Raw genomic sequence first — 19,929 nt, 5'->3', positions numbered from 1 at the left:
CGCCCCGACGAGGCCTCACGCGCCTCGCCCTTTGCACGCACGGTCACTTGCCGCGGGCGCCGCACCCCCGGCCCTCCGAGCCCGGACACACAGCTGGGACCCTCGGGGCCGACCCGCGGTCCCGGACTCGCTCCCACGCGGGGAACTCCCACGGCGGGAAGCAGCAGGTGGCCGAGCAGCAGCCCCTGCGCCGCCTCATCTGCATAGAGGCCGCCCCCTCCGTGACGTCACCGTCAGCGCCTTCCCAGGCCCGCCCGCTCCTCCGCCACTCAGCCGAGCGACCGCGGCCGGAGCCGGCGGGGAAGTGACGTCGGCCTCTCCCTCCCTCCTTTCCCTCCCGCCCTTGTCCTCTGGGCCGGTGCGCCGAGACCCCGCAGCTGGTCTCCCCCAAAGAAGCGCCTGCTCGACCTCTGCCCTGTGGCGCCCAGCTGGAGGCCTGTGCACCATCCTCAAAGAATGGCTTTTAATTTGCAGACTAGAGCGTTTCGGATCACAGAACACCGGGTCCTTTCGAACACGGTTCTCTTTGCGAGCTGGCATGGCGCCTGAAATGGGAAGCCCTTGCCTGTCGGAGAAGCCGTGTCTGTGAAACCAGGGGCTGCTCAGATGGCTGCGCACCAGCCGTCCTTCCTGATTTTACCAGCAGTAGCGTCGTCAAGAGAACTGTCCAATTTCGTGACCCTTGTAGGTCGGGTCGTTTTTGTTTTCAAATACGGTATTGTACTAAAAGAAAGCGCAGCGCGGCCGCTGTCTCAGCGTCATCCCTCTGTGGGCCTGAGAATTTGGACAGGCTCATTCCTCACACAGAATTTCTCCTCTTTCCTCATTCTCCCTTTAGATGAAAACTTCTTGAAAGTGCTGACGATCCGAAGCGGGGCCAAGGCGTTTCTCCCTGCCAGAAAGGCTCATTCCCAGCTAGTCCTGTCCCGCACCGGGGGCTGCGGAGGAAAGGCGTCCTCGCTGATGAAGTTTTAACAGCGCCCAGCAGCTGAATTGGTGTCATCACGGAATGGAAAAAAGAGAGAGAGAGAGAGATCTCGGTCAATTCCATAGTTGCTGTCACTTGTTGAAACGTCTCTAGTCTTCAGAGTATCACGAATTTAGTTTCTTACAAGTTAGCAATGAGAAACACATTAATATTTACAACTTGAGTAGTAGAAATCTAACGCACACAACGATGATAATCACAAGGAGAATCTGTGTGCCAGAACAGGAAGGGACGCTCTCCATTAGGCAGCAGCTGAAAACGGCAGGGAAAACATCAAATCCCAGTTCCTCTTCAGGGAGTTCTCGTAGCCAACTGGCTTCTTTCTGATTTTTCCAAGAGAAGGTTCTACTTCATGGGAAGTATTGACGTATGTGCAACAGAAGGTGTCAGCCACCACGTACATCTCCCTGCTCAGCGGAATATATCACTAAAGCGACACAATTATCTAGTACAACCTTAGCCAGTGAATAGCTCTCTGCTGGGCTGCAAAAGAGGCCACAGTTTTATCAGCAATATTTTCCTTTCTTTTTCTTTTTCTTTCAGAGACAGCATCTGACTCTGTGGCCCAGGCTGGAGTGCAACGGCACCATCACAGCTGACTGCAGCCTCGAACTCCTGGGCTGAAGTGATTCCCCCACCTCAGCCCCCGAGTCACTGGGATAACAGGCCAGAGCCACCATGCCTGGTTTTCATCAGCAATGTTCCCTAAGGTTACAGAAAGATTTGTAATCCTGGGAAGAAACGCTCCCTTCAAGCAGAAGTGTTCTCCCCACAAAAATGCAAGGGATTATCTTCCTGATGGCCAGGCAGATAATTCTCAGGTTTTGCCCCAATAGAATCTCTATCTAAAATAGAGTGGTGGTCGGGCCTAGTGAAAAGTTTGAGGAACTCGCCCAGTGTTGGGTTTCTTCAGAGCCATAGCTGTGTTCAGATATCCTAAAAGACACTGCCCTTCTTCACTCCATGCCCTCAGACATTTATAGGAACTGGATGGTGATCTCCTCCAGACAACATAAATGCAGGTGCAGAACAGGAAAGTGTATTATCATTTGAGTACATCAGCTCTTGGGCATTTTAGCCCATGCGTCAGACACGCTAGAGCAGGAGGGCAGGTTGACAGCAGGAGGGAGTGTGTTCCTTTTAATTTCCCAACAGCACAGTGGTGTTTGCCAGTCATGTCAGACTGAGGTGACACTCTGAAGTTGTTGCTGTTTGTTTCTGTGCATTTTGCGTGTTTGTTTTTGAGACGGGGTCTCACTGTCACCTAGGCTGGACTGCAGTGGCATGACCAGGGTTGACTTCTGCCTTGACCTCACGAACTCAAGCCATCCTGTTACTCATTCTCCCGAGTAGCCGGGACTAGCGGCGTGTGACGCCGCACCCTGGGGTGTGAACTGGTGAACTGGGATTTGAGGTTTCGGTTGGCTTCCTAATGGACAGGCTCCCTACTCTTCTGGAATACAGATTGTCTTCATGATTATCATTCTTGCGTGCATTACATTTCTACTACCATGCTAATTTGTTTTTCTTCTTTTTCTTTTTCTTTTTTCTTTTTGTAGAGACAGGGTTTCATCGTGTTGCCCAGGTTGGTGTCAAACTCCTAGGCTTCGGGGACCCACCCACCTCAGTGTCCGGTGTCCCTCAGTGTTGGGATTACAGGTATAAATGACTGTGCATGGCCTGAGCTAGTGTCTTTCACTAAGGTAACTAAGTAAGCCACTGAGAAAAGCACAATTTATAAGGGAATCATTCTGGTGCTCTTAAAGGCTAGTGTCGGCCATTTCAGATACTGTTTAAAGAATCCTCCATCGGGGGTCCCTGCAGAACCACTGTTGCCCGCCTCTCTGAGCCGCACCCCGCAAGCATTGCATTGCTGCTGCATCCCACTGGCTCTACCACATTGAAGAAATGCCACAAGAAGGACGAGGACTCAAGTGGAGGCTCCAACCCACTCCAGCACCTTGAGAACAGAGCCATCCTCCAAGAGGCCCGTGCATTTAATGAAACTCCCATCGACCCTCGGAAATGTGCCCACATCCTCACCGAGATCCTTTATCTCATAAGCCGTGGGGAGCATCTGGAGACCCACGGAGGCGACCGAAGCCTTCTTTGCCATGACCAAGCTCTTTCAGTCCAATGATCTCACACTCTGTCGGATGTGCTACTTGACCATCAAGGAGATGTCTCGCATCGCAGAGGATGTCATCATTGTCACCAGCAGCTAATAAAAGACGTGACTGGGAAAGGAGACAACTATCAGGGCCCAGCCGTGCGAGCCCTCTGCCAGATCACCGACAGCACCATGCTGCCGGCTACTGAGCGCTGCATGAAACAGGCCATTGTAGGCAAGGTGCCCATGTCTGCAGCTCTGCCCTGTGTCTTCCTTGCACCTGCTGGTCAAGTGCTGGGTGAATGAGGCTCAGGAGGTGGCATCCAGTGATAACATCACGGTCCGGCACCACATACTAGGGCTCCTGTACCAGCCCTGGTGTGTAAGAATGACCAGCTGGCTGTCAATAAGACGATCAGCAAAGTCACCGGCATGGCCTTAAGTCTTCCGTTGCCTACTGCGTGATGATCCAGGTGGCCAGCAAGCAGCTGGAGGAGGAGGATGGCAGCCGTGACAGTCCAGTTTGACTTCATCCAGCGCTGCTTGTGCAACAAGGCATGAGACGGTGGTGGGCGAAGCTGCGTCGGCCATCGTCAACCTGCCAGGCTGCAGTGCCAAGGAGCTGCCCCGGCCGTGCCAGTGCTCCGGCTCTTCCGCAGCTCACCCAAGCCTACTCTCCATTGTGCGGCTGTTCGCACCCCCAGTAAGGTTGCCATGAAGCATCGTCAGCTGTGACAGCCTGCAGTCTGGATCTGGAGAACCTGGTCACAGATTCACACCACAGCACGGCCACGCTGGCCGCCACCACCCTCCTTAAGACAGGCAGTGAGAGCAGCGTCGACCACCTTATGAAGCAGGCGTCCTCCTTCGCGTCAGAGATCTCGGATGAACTCAACGTGGTGGTTGTCCAGGCCGTCAGTGCCCCGTGTCAGAAGTATCCTCGCAAACACGCCATCCTCATGAACTCCCTGCTCACCGTGCTGTGGGAAGAGGGTGGCTGTGAGTACAAGCGCGTCACTGGGGACGGCGTCGTCAGCATCACTGAGAACTCGGAGGGCAAGGAGACGGGGCTGTCACATCTGTGCGAGTTCATTGAGGACTGCGAGGTCCCAGAGCTGGTCACCCGTATTCTGCATCTCCTGGGCCTGGAGGGGCCTAAGACCACCAACCCTCAAAGCACCAAGTGGAGCATGAGGAGGTCCGGGCAGGTGCCGAGAGCGCTCCGGCCAAGTCTGGAGCCCAGAATGAAGAGATGTTACCCAGTATCGTGGTGTTGCTGCAGAGGTATGTGATGGATGATGACAATGAAATAAGGGACCGAGCCACCTTGTCCAAAAGTCCTGGAGCAAAGCAGAAGGCCCTCAATGCGGGCTATGTCCTAAATGGTCTGGCTGTGTCTGTCCCTGGTCTGGAGAGGGCTCAGCCTCAGTACACTCTAGAACCATCAGAAAAACCTTTTGACCTCAAGTCTGTGCCCCTGGCCACAGCGCCCGTGGCAGAGCAGAGAGTGGAAGGCACCCCCGTCACCGCAGTCAGACACCCTGAGAAAGTGGCAGCTACAGGAGATCTTCCAGGAGCAGTTGGCAGCAGTGCCAGAGTTCCAGGGACCTGGGCCCCCCTTCCAGTCCTCGCCTGAGTCCGCGGCCCTCACCGAGTCAGAGACCGAGTATGTCATCGGCTGCACCAAGCACACCTTCACCGACCACACGGTGTCTGTGTGACTGCACGAACACACTCAGTGACCACACCCCAGAGAATGCCGCAGTGCAGATGAGCCCACTGAGCCTGTGAGGGGCTCTGTTACGTGCCTGCCCAGAGCTTGCCCTCCAACCAGCCTGGGACCTGCTACACGCTGTCGGCACAGCCCAAAGGAGACCCCCCGGCTGTGGCCTGCACATTCAGCTGCATGCTGAAGCTCACTGTCAAGGACTGTGCTCCCACACTGGGGAGACCGACGATGAAGGCTGCGAGGATGAGTATGTGCTGGAAGAGCTGAAGTTACTGTCGCTGATCACATTCAAAAGGTCATGCAACTGAACTTCGAAGCAGCCTAGGGTGAGGTAGGGGATGAATTTGGGAAGGAGGAAATGTTCACCTTGTCTACCATCAAGACACTCGGAGAGGCTGTGGATAACATGGTGAAGTTCTCGGGAATGCACCCTTGTGAGAGGTCAGACAAGCTGCTGGATGACAAGAACACCCACATGTTGCTCCTGGCTGGTGTGTTCCAGGGTGGTCGTGACATCCTGGTGCACTCTCAGCTGCTGCTTTTGGACACAGTGACAACGGAGGCGACAGCCAGAAGTTTGGAGGAGCTGCAAGTAGACATCATTTTGGCATCTGTGGGCTGAGGGGCCAGCCTGCACAGGACCCTTCCCCGACACTATCTGGAAGTCGTGCCTTCCTCAGGAAACTGCCAGAAACCCCTTCCCAAGCTTCTGTGTTCAAAAACAATTAGGAATCATTGCAGATATATAGCTTTTATTCTGCCTCCTTGTCCGGGACTACTTGGTGGTGACTTATTTTTTTTTTTTATTTTTTTTTAATAGGGGATGATTTTAGCTTGTCCTAAATCTTGCTGTCCTTCCTTCCTGGAAAGGGACATCATAAATGAATAAAACATTCTCAACTCTTCTTGAATTTATCCCCCAAGAGACCATCTTATCCCTGTAATTAATCAGCACGTATTTATTGAAAGGAAAAAAAGAAAAGAAAAGAAAGAATTCTCTGTCGTATTTATTGAAAAAAAATAAAATAAAAAGGAATTCTCTGTCGAGTGCGGTGGCTCATATCTGTCATCCCAGCATTTTGAGAGTCTCAGAGAAGAAAATCGCTTGTGCCCAGGAGTTCAAGACAAGCCTGGGTAACAGACGAGAGAGGAGAGAATCCTCGTCTCTACAAAAAAAACCAAAAATGTAGCCAGGCGTGGTGGCGCACACCTGTGGTCACAGCAGCTACGGCAAAGGCTGAGGTGGGAGGATCACTTGAGCTCGAGAGATCGAGGCTGGGCCGGGCCATGATCCTGCCATTGCATTCCAACCTGGAAGGCAGAGTGGGACCCTGCCCCAGTAAAGACACGGGTTCTCAAACCACTCACACTGTTTAGAAATGGTGTTTTTGTTTCGTTTTTGCTTTTCTTTCTTTTTTTTTTTTTTTTTGAGACAGAGTCTCACTCCATCTCCCAGACTGGATTGCAGTAGCAGGGTCTCGGCTCACTGCAACCTCTCCCTCCCGGGCTCAAGCGATTCTTTTGCTTCAGCCACCCGGCAAATTTTTGTATTTTCAGTAGCTATGGGGTTTCACCATGTTGGCCAGGCTGGTCTTGAACTCCTGACCTCAAGTGATCCACCCAACTCGGCCTCCCAAAATGCTGAGATTACAGGCATGAGCCACCACACCTGGCTCTCAAACCATTTTAAGTAAGAAAGACAGATTTGTCTGGCTTTCAGTACATTGCTGAATTATCCCCCAATCTACATTTTTAGGAAGGACGTGGGGAAGGGCAACACGGAGGTATTTGGCCAAAATGCAGACCCTTTCATGTTCTTCTTCAGCCTGTTTTTGAAAATCCTTCCATTTTGCCTTTTGTATCCAGTTTAGTGGTCTTGCCTTCTTACACCCGCACGTGAATTAATTGATGAAGGTCAGAATATTTGGGCTCAAAGGTTTCAACAGTTAAGTCAAATTTTCTCCCAAACCCTATAGGATCTTGAGCCTGCTTTAGAAACAGAAGGGGAAAATGTATTTACATTTAGACCAGGGAAGTCTTGTCTAGTATTCTTTTTTTTTTTTTTTTTTTTGAGGTGGAGTTTCGCTCTTGTTACCCAGGCTGGAGTGCAATGGCGCGATCTCGGCTCACCGCAACCTCCGCCTCCTGGGTTCAGGCAATTCTCCTGCCTCAGCCTCTCGAGTGGCTGGGATAACAGGCACGCGCCACCATGTCCAGCTAGGTTTTTTTTTTTTTTGTATTTTTGGTAGAGACGGGGTTTCACCATGTTGACCAGGATGGTCTCGATCTCTCGACCTGGTGATCCACCGCCTTGGCCTTCCAAAGTGCTGGGATTACAGGCGTGAGCCACCGCGCCCGGCCCTTGTCTAATATTCTTAATTCACATTATGGTGAAGCGGAATACACAGTGGTAGGCTCCCGTCTTCCTGTGTGAATTACCTGAAAGGGGCTGTCAGAACAGAAGTTTCAGGGAAGGGGCCACGGCCCTGGGGACTCTCCTCAGGTGACGGTGATGGAAGAAGAGGCAAGAGGACAGGAGGGCTCAGCTGAGGGAGACTGTGCAGGTGCAGGGGCCGGAGGAGAAGGAGCTGGTGGAGGCGAAAGAGGCAAAGCCTCCTCAGTATTTTTCAGGTCAGAAAAAGTCTGCTGACCGCCTTCGGTTTACTCCCCAATGGAGGCAATTTTCTCAGAATTTCTTTTAGAAATTTCTAGGTATCATTGGAAGTAAGTCTCCCATTCAATTTGTCTGGTTCTAAAACCTTTTTTCTTTTTCTTTTTCTTTGTTTTTTTTTTTTTTGAGACGGTGTCTCACTGTGTCATCTAGCCTGGAGGGCAGTGATGTGATCTTGGCTCACTGCAGCCTCCGCCTTCGAGGCTCAAGTGATTGTCCTGCCTCAGCCTCTCAGGTAGCTAGGATTACGGGCACACGCCACCACTGCCTGGTTACTTTTTGTATTTTTAGTAGAGATGGGGTTTCACCATGTTGTCCGGGCTGGTCTGGACTCCTGACCTCAAATGATCCACCCACCTCGCCCTCCAGAAGTGCTGGAATGACAGGCGTGGGCCACCATGCCCGGCCTAAAACCAAATATTTCTGATTGTCCACACTAATACATTATTTTAGGCATTTCAGAAAGATCCCCATTTTCTCCATTCTGCTCATGACTTTTTCTGGTTAGGCGGATCCAGTTTCTTGGATATTTACAAGAGGACGATTCCTAAGTGTCACACAGAAACCCAGCTGGTGTTTCTAAAGGCGCTTGTTTTTTCGCAACCTGCTCAGAATTTGAAGCTTCATTTCCCATAATTCAGAGCTTTTCAAAGATGACCAAGGCCCGAGATGTGTTTTGGTCACAGTGTGCTGTTTATGAAGTCATCCTACAGATGTCACCGGAGTCATTTCTCTCTCTCTCTCTCAGTGGCTCCCACTGTTTCTAACCACTAGGTGGCCACAGAGTGCATATGCCACGGGGGACCCGTCCCACGTATACCATCCCAGAAGAGCAGGAAAGGGGGTTCATAAAGATGTTCTCCCGATGGAGAGTGCCCCGTGAGGCTGCCTTTGCATGGTGAGTAGCGACCCTGTTACCTCTGCAGAGTCCCCGGTCACTTGGAGCACCTGAATGGGTCAGCGGGAGCAGATCACTTCTTTTCTTCAGGGTTAAGAACTAACAGGAGTCTGTCACAAATGAAAAGCTAAGTTCGAATGTTCCAAAAGGCATGCTACATAAAGCGAAACCACCAGTGCCTACCTGGTGCTTTGTCATTGCAGGATACTGCCAACCAACTTTCCAAAGTTTTTGAATTATTTATACTTCTGCCAGAAATAAGTAGGAGATTCCAGTGCCCTCATTCTGCCAAAGTTTGGGAATGTGGGTCTTTTTTCAAAGTCAAGTTTAGCTGGGTGCAGTGGCTCATGCCTGTAATCCCAGCACTTTGGGAGGTCCAGGTGGGTGGATCACAAGGTCAGGAGTTTGAGACCAGCCTAACCAACATGGTGAAACCCCGTCTCTACTAAAAATTTAAAAAAAAAAAAAAAAAAAAAAAAGAAAAGAAAGAAATTAGCCAGCCGTGTTGGCACACACCTGTAATCCCAGCTACTCAGGAGGCTGAGGCAGGAGTATCGCACGAACCCAGGAGGTGGAGGTTGCAGTGAGTCGAGATAGCGCCACTGCACTCCAGACTGGGCGACAGAGTGAGACTCCATCTCAAAACAAAAAACAAAAAACAGTCAAGTTTATTGAGGTCTAATTAAAATTCGCCAGCATTACATTATGCACATTGTTTTCATGACATCCCATCTTTGCAAAGCTGGCTTTTGATGGTAGCTCGGATTAAGAAGCTAGGAGCAAACAAAAACTTCAGTACGTAACAAAGTACGAAGGTGGCCGTTTGAGAGCGTTTGAGAAGCTAGGAGGTGCAGAATACCAAGGCATATTACTTTTAAATGTCAAACTATTAAAAACAACAAATGACTTGAGTGAACATTTACAAAATTCCCAAGAGTTAAGAGAACACATGGACGGGCGTGGTGGCTCACGCCTGTAATCCAAGCACTTTGGAGGCCAAGGCGGTTGGATCACCTGAGGTCGGGAGTTCAAGACCAGCCTGACCAACATGGTGAAACCCCGTCTTTAAAAACAAAACAAAACAAAACAGAAAAACAGAGAACACATAAGAATACCCACAGCACCCAGTGGCATACCAACAACATACAGAAATCTATCTGAACCCAGCCAGCAACGGCAATCTCCAAGTGAATTAATGAAGTAAGAGACAACCAAAGGCAATCAAAATCATCAACTCCATTTCATATTTGTCATGAATTCGTAAATTAACTATATATCTTGAAATTATAAATTGAGCTGACATATAGTAATAGAGAATGATAGTGTTATATATTGGATGATATCTAAAAATATTTACCCAGGTACCTTAAGTAGAGTGATTGAGTCTTCTGATTTATAGAATCATAAAAATTAACTCCCTTCTAAAGATATTACCTACTTAATTTATAAGTGAGTCCAAAGCTCGTATCTCTTGCTGCATTACAGCCAGCAAGTCGAGAGACAAAGTGTGGGAACAGGGAAGGTGACTGTCTTCCAGAGAGCCGCCAAACTGAGCAGATGGTGAACTAATATCCTAAAGAACCAACTTAAGTTAATATGGATTTCAGGCCCCTTGTATGTTAGGGAAGGAGGAAGAAGGAGGTTGAGGTGAAGGGGTCGGATAATGACAGGCTTAAGGGCTGCAGTGAGAGCCCAAGGGGGTGGTGAAAATTCTTTGTCCTCTGCCAGGTCACAATGCTCTAATAAATCTTCAACTAACACTGTTTCTTGTGTATACAACCTCTTTATCTCCTCAGAAGTTAGTTTCAGGAAGGGTTGTTTTTTTTTTTTTAAACAGAGTCTCTGTCACCAGGCTGGAGTGCAATGGCTCAATCTTGGCTCACTGCAACCTCCACCTCCCAGGTTCAAGCAATTCTCCTGCCTCAGCCTCCCAAGTAACTGGGACTACAGGCGTGTGCCACCATGTCCAGCTAATTTTTATATTTTTAGTAGAGACAGGGTTTCACCATGTTGGTCAGGATGGTCTCAGTCTCTTGACCTCGTGATCCACCCACCTCAGCCTCTCAAAGTGTTGGGATTACGGGCGTGAGCCACCGTGCCCAGCCGGGAAGGGATTATCATCGTCTGTGCCTTAAAGTTAAACTGTAAACGAAATCCCTCTGATAGACAGCTTGGCCTATGTGCAGAAGTAAGGGAAAGCAGTTAGCCTGAAAGACACCACCACAGGGTAGGAAGGGTTAGGAGCGAAATGTAGTTGTCATGCATGCTAGGCCTCCTTTTCATTGTTAGATATTTAATTTTCTGAACATATTATTTTAATTTTTTATACCTTTTTTTTTTTTTTTTTTTTTGAAACCGAGTCTTGCTCTTGCTCAGGCTGGAGTGTAGTGTCGTGATCCTGGCTCACTGCAACCTCTGCCTCCCTGGTTCAAGCAATTCTCCTGCCTCAGCCTTCTGAGTAGCTGGGACTACAGGCGCCCACCACCATGACTGGGTAATTTTTTGTATTTTTAGTAGAGACAGGGTTTCACCACATTTGCTGGGCTGGTCTCAAAACTCCTGACCTCAAGTGATCCACCCGCCTCGGCCTCCCAAAGTGCTCGGATACAGGCGTGAGCCAGGGAGCCAGGTCTAACTAATTGTTTGTACCTTTAAACAGATATTGGCAGTAACGTTTGCTTCTTTGACCAGTACAACCAGCATAAGAAATTCAGGAAGTTCAATTTAATTATTTAATTAAAACTTTCTTTGCTTTCTTTCTTTCTTTTTTTTTTTTTTGAAACAGAGTTTCCCTCTGTCACCCAGGCTGAAGTGCAATGGCATGATCCTGGCTAACTGCAAACCTGCTTCCGGGGTTCAAGCAATTCTTGTGTCTCAGCCCCTGGAGTAGCTGGGACTACAAGTACGCACTACCATGCCCCGCTAATTTTTGTATTTTAGTAGAGTCGTGGTTTCACCATGTTGGTCAGGCTGGGTCTCGAACTCCTGGCCTCGCAAAGTGCTGAGATTATGGGTATGAGCCACCACACCCAGCCTTAAGATTTTCAGGCCAAAACAAACCTAAGTCTTGTATGTACTAGAATATTATACTACCACTGTTTTCTACCTTATAAAAAAATCTGAAATAAAATATAGTATGTAACAGTTTTTAGGTCAAGATGATGATGATGATGATGATTTTTCAAGACGGAGTCTCCCTCCGTCACCCAGGCTGGAGTGCAGTGATGTAATTTTTACTCACTGCAACCTCTGCCTCCTGAGTTCAAGCAACGCTCCTGCCTCAGCCTCCCAAGTAGCTGGGATTACAGGTGCACGCCACCATGGCTGGCTAATTTTGCATTTTTCGTAGAGATGGGGTTTCACCATGTTGGCCAGGCTGGTCTCAAACTGCTGACCTCGTGATCCCCCTGGCTCGACCTCCCAAAGTGCTGGGATTACAGGTGTGAGCCACCGCACCCAGCATAACCAAGATTATTAAACCATTCTAATTTGTCAAGAATAACACTGATTTTTTTTTTTTTTTTAAGATGGGGTTTCACCATGTTAGTCAGGCTGGTCTTGATCTCCCAACCTCAGGTGATCCTCCCGCCTTGGCCTCCGAAGTGCTTGGATTACAGGCATGAGCCACCACACCCAGCCGAGTCACACTGATTTTTAAAAAATGTAATGAACTAGGCCGGGCGCGGTGGCTCAAGCCTGTAATCCCAGCACTTTTAGGAGGCCGAGGCGGGTGGATCACAAGGTGGAGAGATCGAAACCAACCTGGTCAACATGGTGAAAACCCGTCTCTACTAAAAATACAAAGAATTAGCTGGGCATGGTGGCGCGTGCCTATAATCCCAGCTACTCAGGAGGCTGAGGCAGGAGAATTGCCTGAACGCAGGAGGCGGAGGTTGCGGTGAGCCGAGATCGCGCCATTGCACTCCAGCCTGGATAACAAGAGCCAAACTCCGTCTCAAAAAAAAAATAAATAAATAAATAAAAGGAACGAACTTTCTGATGTCTTTATATTTACATTATTAAAATTGTTCAAAAGCATCAGATTCCTCTCTGCTATGAACTTTATTTTTTATCGTCCCAAACTATCGAGATCATTAATTTGATTTACAGCTAAATCTATTATTTTTTTTTTCTCAAGCGGTATGTGAGGTCAAGTGTTATCAATCACGTGTGATTTTTAAAGGGAGTTTTCACCATCATAAGGCACACTGAACAAGTTGTGTCCCTTGTCGTACTGACAACCGTGGTGTCCTGTGTCTGCTCAGACAGGACACCCCCAAACCAGTCCTGTTTCTCATGTTAGAAATTCAACAAGAAAATTATTCCCTCATGAAACGTCCCATTTGAAGCATAAATATGCTGGGCGAGGTGGCTCATGCCTGCAATCCCAGCCCTTTGGGAGGCTGAGACAGGCATATCATTCGAATTCAGGAGTTTGAGACCAGCCTGGCAAATATGGTGAAATCCCCTCTCTACTAAAAATATAAAAATCAGCTGGATATGGTGGCATGCACCTATGATCGCAGCTACTCTTGGAGGCTGAGGCAGGAAAATGGCTTGAATCTGGGAGCTGAACTTGCAGTGAACTGAGATCACGCCATGCACTCCAGCCTGTGCTACAGAGCAAGACTCTGTCTCTAAATAAATAATAAAGCATAAGTAGTAAAATAATAATAGTAATAAGGCACAGGGTCTTGTTGTTCTGTGTTACCCAGGCTAGAGGGCGGACCAACCTCAAGGCTGGCCTCCAGGTCCGCAGAGCAATCTCCGCATAAACAGCGCGGCCCAGAACTCAGCTCTGCCAGAGCCCAACAGAGATGAGACAGCTGCAGACGCCGCACTCTAGCGAATGAGAGAACTTGCTTCTTAAGATGCCGTCATGTAATAGAATGTGGGGAAAACAACATCCCTTTGACTTACTTGATTCCGGCCCAAAACACGAACCTCTTCCAACAACAAATCTTTCCTTAAACCATGAAAGGCCAGGGGAAAGCGCGAACGCAGTCCCCCACTACCACAAATTATGTAGTCGAGTTTCCCACATTTGGGGAAATCGCAGGGGTCAGCACATCCGGAGTGCAATGGATAAGCCTCGCCCTGGGAAAACCACCTTCGTGATCATGGTATCTCCTCTGCCAGGTAAGTATGAGGACACGCGCCTCCGCCCCGACAAGGCCTCACGCGCCTCGCCCTTGACACGCACGGTCACTTGCCGCGGGCGCCGCACCCCCGGCCCTCCGAGCCCGGACACACAGCTGGGACCGTCGGGGCCGACCCGCGATCCCGGACTCGCTCCCACGCGGGGAACTCCCACGGCGGGAAGCAGCCGGTGGCCGAGCAGCAGCCCCTGCGCCGCCTCATCTGCATAGAGGCCGCCCCCTCCGTGACGTCATCGTCAGCGCCTTCCCAGGCCCGCCCGCTCCTCCGCCACTCAGCCGAGCGACCGCGGCCGGAGCCGGCGGGGAAGTGACGTCGGCCTCTCCCTCCCTCCTTTCCCTCCCGCCCTTGTCCTCTGGGCCGGTGCGCCGAGACCCCGCAGCTGGTCTCCCCCACAGAAGCGCCTGCTCGACCTCTGCCCTGTGGCGCCCAGCTGGAGGCCTGTGCACCATCCTCAAAGAATGGCTTTTAATTTGCAGACTAGAGCGTTTCGGATCACAGAACACCGGGTCCTTTCGAACACGGTTCTCTTTGCGAGCTGGCATGGCGCCTAAAATGGGAAGCCCTTGCCTGTCGGAGAAGCCGTGTCTGTGAAACCAGGGGCTGCTCAGATGGCTGCGCACCAGCCGTCCTTCCTGATTTTACCAGCAGTAGCGTCGTCAAGAGAACTGTCCAATTTCGTGACCCTTGTAGGTCGGGTCGTTTTTGTTTTCAAATACGGTATTGTACTAAAAGAAAGCGCAGCGCGGCTGCTGTCTCAGCGTCATCCCTCTGTGGGCCTGAGAATTCGGACAGGCTCATTCCTCACACAGAATTTCTCCTCTTTCCTCATTCTCCCTTTAGATGAAAACTTCTTGAAAGTGCTGACGATCCGAAGCGGGGCCAAGGCGTTTCTCCCTGCCAGAAAGGCTCATTCCCAGCTAGTCCTGTCCCGCACCGGGGGCTGCGGAGGAAAGGCGTCCTCGCTGATGAAGTTTTAACAGCGCCCAGCAGCTGAATTGGTGTCATCACGGAATGGAAAAAAGAGACAGAGAGAGAGAGAGATCTCGGTCAATTCCATAGTTGCTGTCACTTGTTGAAACGTCTCTAGTCTTCAGAGTATCACGAATTTAGTTTCTTACAAGTTAGCAATGAGAAACACCTAACATTAACAACTTGAGTAGTAGAAATCTAACGCACACAACGATGATAATCACAAAGAGAATCTGTGTGCCAGAACAGGAAGGGAAGCTCTCCATTAGGCAGCAGCTGAAAACGGCAGGGAAAACATCAAATCCCAGTTCCTCTTCAGGGAGTTCTCGTAGCCAACTGGCTTCTTTCTGACTTTTCCAAGAGAAGGTTCCACTTCATGGGAAGTATTGACGTATGTGCAACAGAAGGTGTCAGCCACCACGTACATCTCCCTGCTCAGCGGAATATATCACTAAAGCGACACGATTATCTAGTACAACCTTAGCCAGTGAATAGCTCTCTGCTGGGCTGCAAAAGAGGCCACAGTTTTATCAGCGATATTTTCCTCTCTTTTTCTTTTTCTTTCAGAGACAGCATCTGACTCTGTGGCCCAGGCTGGAGTGCAACGGCACCATCACAGCTGACTGCAGCCTCGAACTCCTGGGCTGAAGTGATTCCCCCACCTCAGCCCCCGAGTCACTGGGATAACAGGCCAGAGCCACCATGCCTGGTTTTCATCAGCAATGTTCCCTAAGGTTACAGAAAGATTTGTAATCCTGGGAAGAAACGCTCCCTTCAAGCAGAAGTGTTCTCCCCAGAAAATGCAAGGAATTATCTTCCTGATGACCAGGCAGATAATTCTCAGGTTTTGCCCCAATAGAATCTCTATCTAAAATAGAGTGGTGGTCGGGCCTAGTGAAAAGTTTGAGGAACTCGCCCAGTGTTGGGTTTCTTCAGAGCCATAGCTGTGTTCAGATATCCTAAAAGACACTGCCCTTCTTCACTCCATGCCCTCAGACATTTATAGGAACTGGATGGTGATCTCCTCCAGACAACATAAATGCAGGTGCAGAACAGGAAAGTGTATTATCATTTGAGTACATCAGCTCTTGGGCATTTTAGCCCATGCGTCAGACACGCTAGAGCAGGAGGGCAGGTTGACAGCAGGAGGGAGTGTGTTCCTTTTAATTTCCCAACAGCACAGTGGTGTTTGCCAGTCATGTCAGACTGAGGTGACACTCTGAAGTTGTTGCTGTTTGTTTCTGTGCATTTTGCACGTTTGTTTTTGACACAGGGTCTCACTGTCACCTAGGCTGGACTGCAGTGGCATGAGCCTTGAGTGGGTTGACTTCTGCCTTGACCTCATGAACTCAAGCCATCCTGTTACTCATTCTCCCGAGTAGCCGGGACTACCGGCGTGTGACGCCGCACCCTGGGGTGTGAACTGGTGAACTGGGATTTGAGGTTTCGGTTGGCTTCCTAATGGACAGGCTCCCTACTCTTCTGGAATACAGATTGTCTTCATGATTATCATTCTTGCGTGCATTACATTTCTACTACCATGCTAATTTGTTTTTCTTCTTTTTCTTTTTCTTTTTTCTTTTTGTAGAGACAGGGTTTCATCGTGTTGCCCAGGTTGGTGTCAAACTCCTAGGCTTCGGGGACCCACCCACCTCAGTGTCCGGTTTCCCTCAGTGTTGGGATTACAGGTATAAATGACTGTGCCTGGCCTGAGCTAGTGTCTTTCACTAAGGTAACTAAGTAAGCCACTGAGAAAAGCACAATTTATAAGGGAATCATTCTGGTGCTCTTAAAGGCTAGTGTCGGCCATTTCAGGTACTGTTTAAAGAATCCTCCATCGGGGGTCCCTGCAGAACCACTGTTGCCCGCCTCTCTGAGCCGCACCCCGCAAGCATTGCATTGCTGCTGCATCCCACTGGCTCTACCACATTGAAGAAATGCCACAAGAAGGACGAGGACTCAAGTGGAGGCTCCAACCCACTCCAGCACCTTGAGAACAGAGCCATCCTCCAAGAGGCCCGTGCATTTAATGAAACTCCCATCGGCCCTCGGAAATGTGCCCACATCCTCACCGAGATCCTTTATCTCATAAGCCGTGGGGAGCATCTGGAGACCCACGGAGGCGACCGAAGCCTTCTTTGCGATGACCAAGCACTTTCAGTCCAATGATCTCACACTCTGTCGGATGTGCTACTTGACCATCAAGGAGATGTCTCGCATCGCAGAGGATGTCATCATTGTCACCAGCAGCTAATAAAAGACGTGACTGGGAAAGGAGACAACTATCAGGGCCCAGCCGTGCGAGCCCTCTGCCGGGTCACCGACAGCACCATGCTGCCGGCTACTGAGCGCTGCATGAAACAGGCCATTGTAGGCAAGGTGCCCATGTCTGCAGCTCTGCCCTGTGTCTTCCTTGCACCTGCTGGTCAAGTGCTGGGTGAATGAGGCTCAGGAGGTGGCATCCAGTGATAACATCACGGTCCAGCACCACATACTAGGGCTCCTGTACCAGCCCTGGTGTGTAAGAATGACCAGCTGGCTGTCAATAAGATGATCAGCAAGGTCACCGGCATGGCCTTAAGTCTTCCGTTGCCTACTGCGTGATGATCCAGGTGGCCAGCAAGCAGCTGGAGGAGGAGGATGGCAGCCGTGACAGTCCAGTTTGACTTCATCCAGCGCTGCTTGTGCAACAGGCATGAGACGGTGGTGGGCGAAGCTGCGTCGGCCATCGTCAACCTGCCAGGCTGCAGTGCCAAGGAGCTGCCCCGGCCGTGCCAGTGCTCCGGCTGTTCCGCAGCTCACCCAAGCCTACTCTCCATTGTGCGGCTGTTCGCACCCCCAGTAAGGTTGCCATGAAGCAGCCGTCAGCTGTGACAGCCTGCAGTCTGGATCTGGAGAACCTGGTCACAGATTCACACCGCAGCACGGCCACGCTGGCCGCCACCACCCTCCTTAAGACAGGCAGTGAGAGCAGCGTCGACCGCCTTATGAAGCAGGCGTCCTCCTTCGCGTCAGAGATCTCGGATGAACTCAACGTGGTGGTTGTCCAGGCCGTCAGTGCCCCGTGTCAGAAGTATCCTCGCAAACACGCCACCCTCATGAACTCCCTGCTCACCGTGCTGTGGGAAGAGGGTGGCTGTGAGTACAAGCGCGTCACTGGGGACGGCGTCGTCAGCATCACTGAGAACTCAGAGGGCAAGGAGACGGGGCTGTCACATCTGTGCGAGTTCATTGAGGACTGCGAGGTCCCAGAGCTGGTCACCCGTATTCTGCATCTCCTGGGCCTGGAGGGGCCCAAGACCACCAACCCTCAAAGCACCAAGTGGAGCATGAGGAGGTCCGGGCAGGTGCTGAGAGTGCTCCGGCCAAGTCTGGAGGCCAGAATGAAGAGATGTTACCCAGTATCGTGGTGTTGCTGCAGAGGTATGTGATGGATGATGACAATGAAATAAGGGACCGAGCCACCTTGTCCAAAAGTCCTGGAGCGAAGCAGAAGGCCCTCAATGCGGGCTATGTCCTAAATGGTCTGACTGTGTCTGTCCCTGGTCTGGAGAGGGCTCAGCCTCAGTACACTCTAGAACCATCAGAAAAACCTTTTGACCTCAAGTCTGTGCCCCTGGCCACAGCGCCCGTGGCAGAGCAGAGAGTGGAAGGCACCCCCGTCACCGCAGTCAGACACCCTGAGAAAGAGGCAGCTACAGGAGATCTTCCAGGAGCAGTTGGCAGCAGTGCCAGAGTTCCAGGGACCTGGGCCCCCCTTCCAGTCCTCGCCTGAGTCCGCGGCCCTCACCGAGTCAGAGACCGAGTATGTCATCGGCTGCACCAAGCACACCTTCACCGACCACATGGTGTTTGTGTGACTGCACGAACACACCCAGTGACCAGACCCCAGAGAATGCCGCAGTGCAGATGAGCCCACTGAGCCTGTGAGGGGCTCTGTTACGTGCCTGCCCAGAGCTTGCCCTCCAACCAGCCTGGGACCTGCTACACGCTGTCGGCACAGCCCAAAGGAGACCCCCCGGCTGTGGCCTGCACATTCAGCTGCATGCTGAAGCTCACTGTCAAGGACTGTGCTCCCACACTGGGGAGACCGACGATGAAGGCTGCGAGGATGAGTATGTGCTGGAAGAGCTGAAGTTACTGTCGCTGATCACATTCAAAAGGTCATGCAACTGAACTTCGAAGCAGCCTAGGGTGAGGTAGGGGATGAATTTGGGAAGGAGGAAATGTTCACCTCGTCTACCATCAAGACACTTGGAGAGGCTGTGGATAACATGGTGAAGTTCTCGGGAATGCACCCTTGTGAGAGGTCAGACAAGCTGCTGGATGACAAGAACACCCACATGTTGCTCCTGGCTGGTGTGTTCCAGGGTGGTCGTGACATCCTGGTGCACTCTCAGCTGCTGCTTTTGGACACAGTGACAACGCAGGTGACAGCCAGAAGTTTGGAGGAGCTGTAGTAGACATCATTTTGGTATCTGTGGGCTGAGGGGCCAGCCTGCACAGGACCCTTCCCCGACACTATCTGGAAGTCGTGCCTTCCTCAGGAAACTGCCGGAAACCCCTTCCCAAGCTTCTGTGTTAAAAAACAATTAGGAATCATTGCAGATATATATCTTTTATTCTGCCTCCTTGTCCGGGACTACTTGGTGGTGACTTATTTTTTTTTATTTTTATTTTAATAGGGGGTGATTTTAGCTTGTCCTAAATCTTGCTGTCCTTCCTTCCTGGAAAGGGACATCATAAATGAATAAAACATTCTCAACTCTTCTTGAATTTATCCCCCAAGAGACCATCTTATCCCTGTAATAAATCAGCACGTATTTATTGAAAAAAAAAAAAAGAAAGAAAGAAAAGAAAAGAAAAGAAAGAATTCTCTGTCGTATTTATTGAAAAAAAATAAAATAAAAAGGAATTCTCTGTCGAGTGCGGTGGCTCATATCTGTCATCCCAGCATTTTGAGAGTCCCAGAGAAGAAAATCACTTGTGCCCAGGAGTTCAAGACAAGCCTGGGTAACAGACGAGAGAGGAGAGAATCCTCGTCTCTACAAAAAAACCCAAAAATGTAGCCAGGCGTGGTGGCGCACACCTGTGATCACAGCAGCTACGGCAAAGGCTGAGGTGGGAGGATCACTTGAGCTCGAGAGATCGAGGCTGGGCCGGGCCATGATCCTGCCATTGCATTCCAACCTGGAAGGCAGAGTGGGACCCTGCCCCAGTAAAGACACGGGTTCTCAAACCACTCAAACTGTTTAGAAATGGTGTTTTTGTTTCGTTTTTGCTTTTCTTTCTTTCTTTTTTTTTTTTTTTTTTTGAGACAGAGTCTCACTCCATCTCCCAGACTGGATTGCAGTAGCAGGATCTCGGCTCACTGCAACCTCTCCCTCCCGGGCTCAAGCGATTC

General features: G+C 50.4%; 2 non-coding genes and 2 pseudogenes across 2 annotated transcripts; 2 read left to right on the top strand and 2 right to left on the bottom strand.

The window, feature by feature from the left end:
- The first annotated feature begins 45 nt into the window (after positions 1-45).
- LOC120363059 (coatomer subunit gamma-1-like) lies at positions 46-6,692 on the top strand (annotated as a pseudogene).
- A 5,931-nt stretch (positions 6,693-12,623) lies between these two features.
- Positions 12,624-12,710, bottom strand: LOC120363063 (small Cajal body-specific RNA 23). The gene has a single exon (XR_005578781.2).
- Positions 12,711-13,379: 669 nt separating this feature from the next.
- Positions 13,380-13,543, bottom strand: LOC141582376 (U1 spliceosomal RNA). The gene has a single exon (XR_012515242.1). It is a non-coding gene; the product is annotated as a U1 spliceosomal RNA (small nuclear RNA).
- LOC120360175 (coatomer subunit gamma-1-like) lies at positions 13,431-19,451 on the top strand (annotated as a pseudogene).
- The last annotated feature ends 478 nt before the right edge of the window (positions 19,452-19,929 follow it).

The sequence above is a fragment of the Saimiri boliviensis genome, chromosome 19 (assembly GCF_048565385.1).
Source record: "Saimiri boliviensis isolate mSaiBol1 chromosome 19, mSaiBol1.pri, whole genome shotgun sequence".
NCBI lineage: Eukaryota > Metazoa > Chordata > Mammalia > Primates > Cebidae > Saimiri > Saimiri boliviensis.
This window is presented reverse-complemented; position numbering and strand designations above follow the sequence as displayed.